The sequence below is a fragment of the Archocentrus centrarchus genome, chromosome 23 (assembly GCF_007364275.1).
Source record: "Archocentrus centrarchus isolate MPI-CPG fArcCen1 chromosome 23, fArcCen1, whole genome shotgun sequence".
NCBI lineage: Eukaryota > Metazoa > Chordata > Actinopteri > Cichliformes > Cichlidae > Archocentrus > Archocentrus centrarchus.
In genome coordinates this window covers 7,699,269-7,711,689 of record NC_044368.1, presented here as the reverse complement: position 1 = coordinate 7,711,689, position 12,421 = coordinate 7,699,269, and positions in this window count along the sequence as shown.

Sequence of the window (12,421 nt, the reverse complement as noted above, 5' to 3'; positions counted from 1 at the left end):
ACTCAACACTTTAAGCAGAGGGCTGCTCAAATTCTTACAGTGTAAGTTAGTTCACACCAGTTAGCTGCGGCATTAAAACCACTGACAGGTAAAGTGAATCGATCATCTTGTTAAGAAAGATGCAGTGCAGATATTATTCATTCATGCAAAGTGACAGTTTAGAGTGCAGTGGTATAGAGGCTGATGTGAAGTGGGAGAAAGAGCTTGTTGACATAAAGCAGAATGCCTTAGCTCTACAGTCAGCTGAATGAGCTTATGGAGGATAAACATCATTATTTATTAACAGCATAACATCATAATTAGTGTAGCATTATACAGTACTATACTAATAAACTGCACTTGAGTAAAAGCATCATAATTGCAGATATTCAAGTTGCATAATAAGTAAGTAAACATAATAATGGAGTATAATGGAGTAGATGACATTAGATGATGCAATTTTAAAAGTGAATTTCAACAGATATGTCCAAACTTAAAGTATGTTTGGGTAAGCAACTACGGCATGGTTATGATTTACAACATCACAAAGTAGGTTTGTTTTCCTCATGAAGCGTAATACATTCCTCTTTTATTTGCGGGTGCTGGTGATGGAACCAGGAATTTAAATGACTTGTTGACAGCTGTCCTGTCAACAAAATGAACCACCACCATATGTGATACCAAAGTGTTCTCATCCCAGGGCGTCGAATACTGCTGTTCAATCAGCTGCTGCTGGCATTCCCAACTTTCCTACAAGGTGCCTTTTTGGTGTCTGTGCCTTGACATACTGTAAGCCTGAGACAATGGTACTAGAGGTCCAGAGGGTGTGGCAGTGGAGCAAGTTTTTTGGTAAGGAGAACATGGTTTGCTTTTTGGGAGTTCCTGCATGTTGAAAACTGTGAGTTAGGCAATCTGCTGCAACCGCTTGACACTATCATGTAAATATGAACCAAAATTAACCCATTCAGATACACACACTCACAAACTGATGGATGAACTGGGGGCAATTTGGACACGTCAACATGTGGACTGGAGACCTGCCAATTAGTAGAGAACCTACTGAGCCACGGCCTTCCCGTATATATTTTCATCTTCTTTATATGAACAAAAGGTTTTAATCCAATAGAAACATTAATGTGTTCATACTTATGCTTATAAGTTTGTGGTTACAAAATGGAAAGCCTTTATTCCCTGGGGAAATCTTTCTTACACCATCTGTACTACCACTGCATATTAAATTTTCTGTGTTATTTTTAAATTACAGAAACTTAAGAGCTGCTAACATGTTCATTCTGTATGGAATATAAAAACTGACGGAAAGCAGGCAGAAACAAAAACAACAGACTGACCCTTTATGGGTAATATTTAAAAACAGAAAAAAACACACCATATGAAAAGGGAAATGGGATTATTTCTTTCAGGTGACACTACTCGCCATGTTTTAGTTTGTTACATTTTATGTATAATGATTTGTGTTCAGCTGAATGCTAATAAATAAGATGGGCTGTCTGATTGGACGTGAACCTATTCATTACAGAATCACAGAGTTACATTCCAGTTGTGCCCGTTTAGTGACACAACTTCACAAGCTAACCCTGAGGGGCAACCTGTAGCCTGCTGTTCTTGGCAGATTGAAACAAGCTTCATCATCCAGTCAATCATTTATCCCACCAAGTAACTTATTTGATTTACCAGTAATTGCTCATGTTGAATGAAGTGATATTTAGCATTTAATTAGCATAGCTGCATCAGAACACCATGCCACCTGCCTGATGATCTGTCTTTTAAGATTGGCCCTGCTGATTTATGACGCAGATGCTGTCCCCAGTGAAATCCTGAAGGCCCCCCCAATACACACACACACACACACACACACACACACACACACCTTAAAACTCCATCTTATTAGTTTTTATTAGGCTCTCTTATCTCATTGATGTAAAATAAAGTAATAAAAATAGATTAGAAATCCTGATAGTTTCAGTGAAGTCATTTATAAATACCATAATAAAAACTGAAGAAATCCTGGAGAATTTTTTTTTTCATTATTAATTTCCTGTGTGGGGAATTTAAAATTTTCATTTTGATCACCTTTTTTTTTTTTCCTTTAAGAATTGCCGTGCAGTTTTTATTTAATGTCACATCTGACACCTTGAGCAAACTTTAATATCATATTTAATATCAGACCATTTTAAAGATCCCTTGAAATAACAGCACTGGCAAATGACAGCTGTTCCACTCATTCCACTCATTGCTTTAGAGACACTGAAGCGTGGGTATTTTTGTATTGCAGATATGAGCTTACAGATCCAGCAATTTTCAAACCTGAGACAGTCCATAAGAAATACAAAAAACACACCTTATATCTACTTAACTCCTCATTCAGATAAACTTTACTGGGGGATTTTAGAAAGAGCATTCTGGGAGCTGCAAACAGCTTTCGCGCTCCTTACATCTGAAGGACGACACTGAAGCAACAGTACAGCAGGTGATAAGAGTGAGAACGGGAGGTGCTTTATCAGTGTTTTCCAAAGAGAAGTACATACTGTGTTTGGAGATGAACATATAGATACATTTCTAATTGGTCCACCAAAGACACCAGGGTTGTCTGGGTGTAGTGCAGAGCTACTCAGTGGGAGCGACAGTGAAATGATGGATGCCTAGGCTGGCAGAGAAGATAAAAAGCACACAGAAAGATGTAGGTGAGAAAGAGATCAGCAGAGTCAGGAGAGGGAAAGCAATGAATGACGCTGTTGGAAACTAAGAGAAGGCAAGGTGCAAATATCAGTGGGAACACATGTAGCAGTGAGTAATAATGAGATTCTGAATACTGCTTTGATTGCATTTATTAGTTCTTACAATGCAATGTTTCCTTACATATTAATTACAACTTTTATAATAGATTTGTGCACATGGAATCATCTTAGAGTAGCAGAGAAAACCTGACAACTGGCATAAATAAAACAAGACAAATAAAAAAGACAAGCAAAAGCAAAAGGAAGGGCACAATACAAGTGAAAAAGCAGCACATCATCCTCTTCAAATAATGCACATATGGACCCCTTTGATAAATGCAAAACAAATTGCATCCTCTTTTCAAGGTACATCTAAAGCAGTGAAGCAGCAAGGGGTCTTTTACAATTAAAATGAGCGTTTCACTGAGGCAAATCAGCAACTTTTCAAACACCACTTAATGTATATTTTTTTCTCTTTGTTCCTGCTAGTTACAAAAAAAAAAAAAAAACTTTAGAGTGTTTTATAGAAGTTTATAGAAGTTTTTATTTTAAACACAGAAGTGTGGTGTAAGAATGTAGATGATACGGCTACTTAGGCTACGTTCACACGTGAAGTGACCCAATTCTGATTTTTTTTTAAATCTGATTTTTTTTTTTGGCGTGGTCGTTCACATTTCCAAATATATGCGACTTGTATGCAATCTGTGTATGAACTGCAAACAAACTTACAAGTGTCCCGCACAGTAGAGGACGCAATAACGTCAAATGTAGCAAGCATGCTCAATGTTTGCGTAAGTAGGTTTGTTTTTCTTTCCGCTTCCGCGTAGCAGGACGCAGAATAGTGACGTTTGTCGAGTATCAATGACGTGCAGGTTGTATAAGTGCGACCTGGCATACAGACACAGGTCGCATTTGAAAAGATCGGATCTGTGTTGTTCAGACTGTCATGAAAAGATCAGATACAGGTCACATAAAGGCAAAAAAATCGTATTTGGGTCACTTCAGGCTGCAGTGTGAACGTAGACATAAAAGGCTACCCACAGTATGTGTAATTGTCTGTTGGAGTTTGCAGTGTCAGAACATCCAGTGTATTGTCATTAATTTCCATTTCGTGCCTGGTCTGACATTCAAAGAGCATTCTTTTTTGTTTTATGCTTTTTTATAGATGTAGTAACAGAGGTATTACAGGAAATTAGAAAACGGAAACAATTCAAACTTTGATTTCAACCAAGGACATTGTGAGAATTTGACACCCTCCCCCCCCAAAACAAAAATGATTTACCAAATAAAAAATAAGCCATTTCACAGGACATAAACAGGAAGCGATCTGATAAGTGAGAGTATTTTTGTAACAGAAATGGGATTGCTGCACACCAGTGAGAGAGGCTGAGCTAACCTTGTGTCCTGTAATAAGACAAAAACAAGAAAACAACCATGCTTTCCGACTAAATCCTCCAAGCATTTTTTGCACAATACAGAAGCAGACAGAAAACTGTGGATGCATGCTTAGAGAATTGGATTGCATTCCCAAAATCCCTTTGAGCCTCTCTGCTTGCCCATACACACCGTTTTAAAAGAAAACAGAATAAAGCCCAGGGCATTACAGAGAAATACTTCTGTGTTGACAGTTAGTGGAGATAAAACAGGCAAGCAGGAGGGGGGGGGGGGGTACAGGTACTCTGCCTGTCATTTCAATTAACTGTTTAACTCAGAAGCCACTGATCTCAGGGACACGTGGTACTCTGGCCAAAGTGCCAGCCACTGAAAATTCATTTCTCAGTGAAATGAAGAGTGAATATGCTTATAGACACTGTGGTTCAGAGGTAGGGCGAGAGAGGACTTACAATATGCACCATGGTGCATTAGATGACACATAACAATAGATGTGCACAGGAGTTTTAATGATTGGAATAGGTATTTGACACCTTTTTTCAATTAAATCTACAGGACAACCTTTCTAACAAGAGAGCCAAAAAGGTTCAGTATACTGACAGTTTTGTGGACTATTTGCCCAGTGAATGGTCTTACATTCATGCACCTCTAGGCTACTGTTGTTTTAGCTGTGTACAGTATATATTTATAAAGCACTCAGCTCCACTGGGTGCAGAATTACAGGATACTTTAGCGTATATTGCCTAGGAAAAAGTAGAGGGTGGGGATAATTAAAATGTAAGAGACTGTGGATAAAACAGCATATTCAATCAAAGACCCCAAATATTCTAATTCAAAGGAGGAACAGATGGGCTACAAAATAAACCCAATCCAGCGTATCAACAAATGTTTTTGCATCCCTTCATAATTTGCTCTGTGATAAAGAGATAAAAACAGCAGCCATTCAAGTAAAGCTCAACAAGGAAACCAGACTCATATAAGATGTAAGACAGGTATGACCCTGAGTGTGTCTTGGGAGGTGGATTACTCCCTTTAAACTCCATCCAATAGGCCAGCATATCACTGCCCTCTCAATATTAAGTCTAGGCTTTTTATTTATTGTCTATTGCCTTCAAATGAGATGAATGAAACTGCAATCAGTGTTGGGAGCTCAAGACAATTCCATTATACCAGAAGTGTTTTCCCTTTGGTTGCCTTTGCCATGATTTCCCTGAGCTCCAGGTATGCCTCGTGCTCTGTTTGTCATAATTTCTGACATTTCTCTTGCATTGTGTTCATTTGTCAAATCCAAGTAGCAGTGCCATCTTCCCCCCCCCACTTCATTTCCACTGTCTTTATCACTTTATATTACCTTATTTGTCATCCCTATCTGCCGTAGACAGACATAAATCCATTGTCATATATCTGTAGTGTGTAAACAAGTCGTCCTGTTTACAGCTTTGATTTTACAGCAGGGTGTTATCATCCTGGACAAATGAAGCGCTAAGTAGGTTCAAACAGGAAGACTCTCCCTTTAGCTGCATCTGGATAACCATTTCAGCTAATGACTGACTATGAGTGTTTGGCACCATCGATCACGTTTGTTATAGCAGTTTTATTGCTGTTTAACCCTTTGGACACACCATTACCATCTTAAAGGCCAACTGCTGGAAGATGGGTCAGCTCTCTATCCTGCTTGTGCAATGCAGTTTCTAGTCCCTGTCATTTTCAGGCTCAAGCATCTCATTTGACAATTATAAGTCAAAAGTATTTCCTTTAGGGTGTCCTTTATGTTTATAGGCACTTATGTTTACATAAATTATCCAGTAAATAAATTATGCCTTATTAAGAGCTTGCTTTATTAACTTTCGTGAATATTTTATTACCGTTTTCCATTAATGAGCACTAGAGAAATGGAGGTAATTTGAAACAGCTGGTTGTGAGAAAAGTTAAGGTGTTTAACACTCACAAGAGTCCCCAGCATCCTGTGTGATTGTTTCTGCTGTAATAAATCAATTAAATTAGAGTGAGGCTGGTGGCCTCTTTCCTGGGAGTACAGCCCTTACAACAGGAACACACTTTGTGTGCTCTTCTTTGATTATGCCAAAGACACCTCGTAGATCCCCCTAAAAAATGTAACTGTCTATTAAATCCACTTTAAAGAGTTACAGCAGCAGAGCTGTCACAGCCATTAGTCCGAGTAATTTTTGTCTTAATCAAACAAAACGAGTGCGGTAAAGTTTGCAGGGAGATGCCAGTGGCATACGAATTTAAATAAAGCTTTATAACATGATCTCAGAACCCTTTTGGAAAATGAAATGCGCACAGAAAGTGTCCTATTGTCTCTGACCCAGGCATAAGTTAAACATAAATTTTTGAAGCAATTAGCTTTGTTTGCATGCAAGTCTATGTGGCGATCAAAACTGGAGTTGCATTTGTTGAAAATGCAATCTCTAAGCTTTTTATTAGCTTTTGCAAATGGATCTGCATCAGAGAATGATGATCAGCATGTGTAATACAAAGTCTGCTATTACTGCCGCTATTCGGATATCCTGGCTACACTGGAAGCTAAATCAGCAGATTAGCCGGTGGGCTTCCAGACTGCAGTCAGATAGGAAATGTTTAAAGAGTGTGCAAAGATCAGACCTTTTGATCTGAATAAAGAGAGTGTGATTGCTTCTATTAAAATCAGTAGTTCATACAAAGTGTTGATAAGAGACTTTTAAAGGAAGCCGAGAAAAGATCCTTGTCCTTGCAGTGGCTTCTAGTTAAATCCAAGGGCATCGGAATCAAAAGCACTTGCTAAAACTCACCTTCTCTCTCGCAGCTCAAATATTATATAATGTACTTATGTATGCTCAATCCATGTCCACTTACCACATGGTTTTCACCGTATTTAATTTGTACAGCAAAACTGAGCCTTCTTCTTTAAGCCTTTCATAAGTTATGCAGCATTGTCTGCATCACACAGTCAGTAAGTCCAATTCAACGAGTAAAAGCACATTAAAAATGTGCATTCATTTAAACAAATATAATCCTAAGAAATGCAACCTTTGGGAATACTCATTTGCACAAACACATTGCAAACGAAGCAAGACAATGCTTACTCCTCATTCAAACCCTCAAGATATTCACTTTGTAAATAATGTATCAAATAAGTTTCTCTTTGCCCATCTTTTTATCACCTTCCCGCCCTCTGTGACCTTGATAGACATAAAGCACAGCTTACAAACCTCGTGGTGTGTGACATTAAAATGTCTGGCTGCTTTAAGGCACTATTCAGACTTTTAAATTCTCTGGAAAAACAAACCCAGAGGGATATTTACAGCAGACATACCACGAATTATGTGTGATTCTTGCTTTCACTTAGATTTTGTACTTACTTTATGTGTGGGTGTAAAAACTGATTACTCTTAATCATTGCTCTGCAGTCCCGAAGCATTTCCTATTCCCCCTAGAGACTAATCATGCATGATTAGCTGATGGGTTCTGGTGCTGGCTTCTGAATGAATACCTTTCTAAATTTAACTCCAAAAAAGCGCAATCTGAAATGTCACTGTACCCTGAGCTTGCATCATTATGGGCCTTTCTTTGCTTTTATTATAAGTCGACACTTTGGAAAAACAACAAGGACAATTAAGTTTTCGGTTTCCACAGCAGTGCAATCTGAGCTAGACACAGTTAAAGGCTAATCAGTGAAAGTGCTTTTTAAGTTGTCCCTTGAAAATCTTAATAGATAGGGAGAACAGTTTTTTTTGGAATGATGGAAGCTCTACAATTTGAGCAGATATGAAAAAAGCCCCGTCCTTGTAACATTTAGTCCTTGATCACGGGACAGAAAGAAATCCACCCTGGAGATTTCAAGCTTTGACCATTTACTATGAAAAGGACACTGTGACCCTGATGTTTTATGAGATATGGTCACATTTTATGGTCTGTAATTTTTGGTAATACAATTAATTGAAGGTCATTTTGATTTAAGAGCTCAAAGAAAAAAAAAAATTAGACCACAAGGTCAGCTAATTCCCCTTGGAAAAGAGACTAGACACCATTTTTTTAAGTACAGATTGCTTTTATATATCAGTTTTTAAACCACAACATTGTAACTAATTGCCTCATACCACAATTGTGCTCTGCTCTAGTAGTGGTCCCACTGAAGCAGTACCTGTATAATTTGGTCACTGAGCCTGCAAGCCCTATTGAGTGGACATAGCAAAGTAAGTAACCCTGGGGGAAAGCCCCAGATCAATGTAAGCTGCTTCCGATTCTTGTTGCTTCATAATTTGCCGACCAAGTGATCAAGAGAAGTGATCTGAAACATTATCGCATTTTTTACATCTGGCCAAAGCAAAATTCAATATTGATTCTCTTCATACGACAGCCTTGTACAGGCTGGCGTGTACAAGAGTCCTTGTGTCCCCACTTGTCCACTTCCCAGTAACATCACTCTTTTAAATTGAGTTCTAGCATTGTGATTGTATGTATTGGTGTTCAGACAATATGAAAAGGAACATCTCCAGTATTATAGATTGCCCTTTGGTTTAACTCAATATAAAGCAACCAAAAATCCATTAATATAGTTTTAATGTCTCTATCTCCCTCTGTCACACTTTCATAGACACGTTCCCAAGTGCTGACTGTACATTTGTGAGGAACCCATTAATGGCACACTGCTGAAAAATGCACAGATTTGCAGAGATTTATCATTCTATCCAAAAAAACAGTACTTTTGGAGTCCTTCTTTTGGACACTATTCCTTTAAATATTATTTGAACAATACCAATATTTTTGACACTGCAGCGATATGCAGAGTTGACAAAAGCACATTTATACAGGGAAGGAAATAGAGACCTGAAACGGTGGTTAACTTTTAGTTGACAGGACACATTAATCACTTGAGTCTGGGCACGTTAGGTGAAATGGAAAGTACAAAGATACAGAAAGAATATCTGTGAGTATGGGATAATGAGACACAAGGCTCCTTTGCACAGATATGTAAAACCCCCAACACCCTTTTTTTTTTCTTTCTGTGAATATATCAGCTCTTTTTGTGGTTTTTTGCTTCTCATAATGGTCATTTTTTTCATCACTTTGTGGTTCTGTTGTGTCTTCTCACAGTCGTGCTTTTTCAGTCATTTTGCATTTTGTAGTGATTTTTTTTTTTTTTTTTTGTCTCTTATGGTGCTTTTGTTTATTATATTGCTTCCCACGAGCCCTGTGCCTGGCAGGACTATATAGAAATCCATCCATGAGTTTGAGTACTAATAAAGCCCTTGTGGACAGTATTTGTTCAGACAATCAGTATGCCACTGGACCTTCTTCTGCACCTTTTTTTCCCTCCTTTTAGATGAAAGCATATTTGTTATGAAGTCAGAATGGGTTAAAACCATGAATGCTTTTGCCACAGTAATATTTGAATTTATCATTCTAATAAAAGCTTTATAGAGATTTTTTTATTTTATTTTTTGGCATAATATATCAGCTGTCTTTAGCTGGTTGCCATATGTTGCGTGTGTCTCCTTTCAGAAGACACAAGGAGTCTGTAATTTTAATGAGTCTACTACTGCTTTATTTTCATTTTTCTTAAATAATACAAAAAAAACAACAGTAATACAAAAAGAACAAAAAGGACACTCCATTGATCTTGTAAACCTTTATACTTTAATCACTGCTTCTGCTTATATGCCTGTGGCTTTGACTGCTTTTGATAACAGCTGTCACATCGGAACAGTGGGCATGAGTGGATTCCCATCAGCCCTCTCAGTAGATCCTTGCTGCTGGAGAGGAAGAACAGCAGCAACAACAGAGGAATCAGCATCCGCAACTTTATTTAAAGAAGACAGACAAAACCTATACTAACAGTTACTCACAGTGAAGCAAGGAAAAAGAAAAACACTAAAATGCCTAAACTAGTGTCAAATATGACAGCAAAAAACATTTAATCTAAGATTATTTAGTTTTTTATTTAGTTGTTTCTGAAAATTCATTTACACGTGCTGAGGCAGTGTTTTACTGTAGCCCTCAGAGAAAAGCTGGTAGGTGGAAATATGAATTATGAACACTAAATGGGATCTGTTTTTCCCCTAAGCTCTGCGGGAATAGTTAAAGTGCTTAAACCTCCACCTCTCCTTTTGTAAGGTTTGGCCATTCATGCTTGATGTGGACATGTGTGTTCCCTCATTTATTTATATTTTAATTTTTACTTTTAAATTGTCCTTCATGCTGAGTGGCTGCAGCAGGCTGTCGTGATAAATACTGAAATACATTAATGTGAGATTATCCACCATTATGGCAAGATGCTGCCCTGCAGGGAAACTCTGGCCTTATATGAATATTGCCTAGAGTACAATGTTTCCAAGTAAGTGAATCATTACCTTATGTTGTGTACTCTGCCTTTGTCATGTGCTGTGTAAAAATTTGTTTAATGGTTTGGAACAATATTAATGCATTTAAAACATTAGGTATGAAGAAGCTGGTGACCCAGTGGATACTTTTTTTTTAAGGTGTGGTTTTCAGGAAATATGATTGTTACAAGAAAGAAAAAAAAAAGCATGAGATGAAACTACTGAATGTTTTTTCCTAAGCTCAGTTCAGTACATGCACTGATGTTTTGTTTCGTTTTTCAGAAATGACCACAGATTGGAGTAATAAAGTATTACTGCAGCTACAACTGGTATTACTTGATAGAACCCATTTAAAAAAAAAAAAAAAAAGCAAGTGAATTATAAATTCTAATAACTTGTTTACCAGCTACTGTAAACAGTTTTCATTCAGAAATTCAATCAGTCCCCCATTTGAAGAGGCAGTGCCAAAATGCCTTGAAGACCACAGAAGTAAACTAAAGTGGATGAACAAGAGACGCCTTAATGAATGTAAATGCACAGGGTTTACAACAAGGTGTAAACCACTGGTTTCAGTCAAGAACAAGAAGAACAGATTTGCCAGAAAACATCCACACAGCACACCACATTATTTGTCAAACAAGGTGGAGGCAACTTAAAGGCCATGTACGGCTGCCAGTGGAATCGGGCCACTAGTGTTTATTGATGATGTGATAGCAGGATGGATTTTGAATTGTACAGACAAGCAAAACTGCAAAAGCAACCCAAATTCCTCGGGGCAAAGAAAGGGGATATTCTTCAGTGGCCAAGTCAGTGACCTGATCTCAACCCAATGGAGCACGCTTTTTAGATACTGAAGACAAAACTGAAGGCATAGCAATACTCAAACAAGCAATACTGAAGGTGGCTTCAGTAAAGGCCTGGCAGAGGATCTCAAGGGAGGAAACGTGATTTGGTGATGCCCATGGGCTCTTGACTTCAGGCAGTCACTGAATGCAAAGGATGTTAGTTTGTCCATTTACTTCTCAAAATGGAGGACGGTGTCTAGAAATGGCTGTAATCCCTAAAACAGTTAATGTGCTACATTTGTTAAATCCCTTCAATTAAAGTCTGCACTTCAATCACATGATCATTGATTGATTTCAAATCCAATTTACTGGTGTACAGAGACAAAGTTTTTAAAAAAACAAAAGCATCATTGTTAAAATACGTATGGACCTAACTGTACATAATACATCATAATACTGTATTTTTTAAATTTTCCTGACAGTTTATACCATTCACTACAAGAATTTCTTTAGAACGTGTTTGGAAGGTTGCCCTGCTTTTGCATAAGGAACAGTAATCTGTGGAACTGATGCATTAGAAGTCTGAAAAGTGAGAATCAAAGGAATTTTAATCAGGCAGAAAACATGCTGCTGTTTAGCTTTTATGCAACCCAGCAGAGCTATTGATGTACAAACTAAATCTTGCTTATAATTACTCCCTGCATTCTTATCGCCACAAACTACAAGAGGGAATAAGGCAAGAAAAGGGAAAGGGAGAGAGGGAGGAACAGATGCACAAGGCTCACTTCTCTTTTCATTCAGCTTGGAGTAGTAGCACTAAATTCAACTTCAAACAGCCTGGGACCTATCAATCAGAAATAGTGACAGTTATTGGCTGTGCAACTTGTTAAGCTGAGAAATCTGTAATACTAAGATGTACCAATGTCCCTCACTGGACTGCAATTCTGAAAACTCACTAGAACTAAACAAAATTTTTGACATACTTTGACTATATCCTGTAAATCATGCAAACTCCACAACCATAGATGTCAGTCTACATTAGAGGTGAGCGACGAAGCGGAAAACTGTACTTAGGTAGAATCATGTCCGAAAATGTTAGTGTGAAGAGTGGTTACTGGATGAGACAGGCCTTACAACGGTCCAGAATCCTGGACGAACTGTAGCTATGAAGGTGGAGAGAAGGGCTGGAAGTGTGACATCAGCCGAG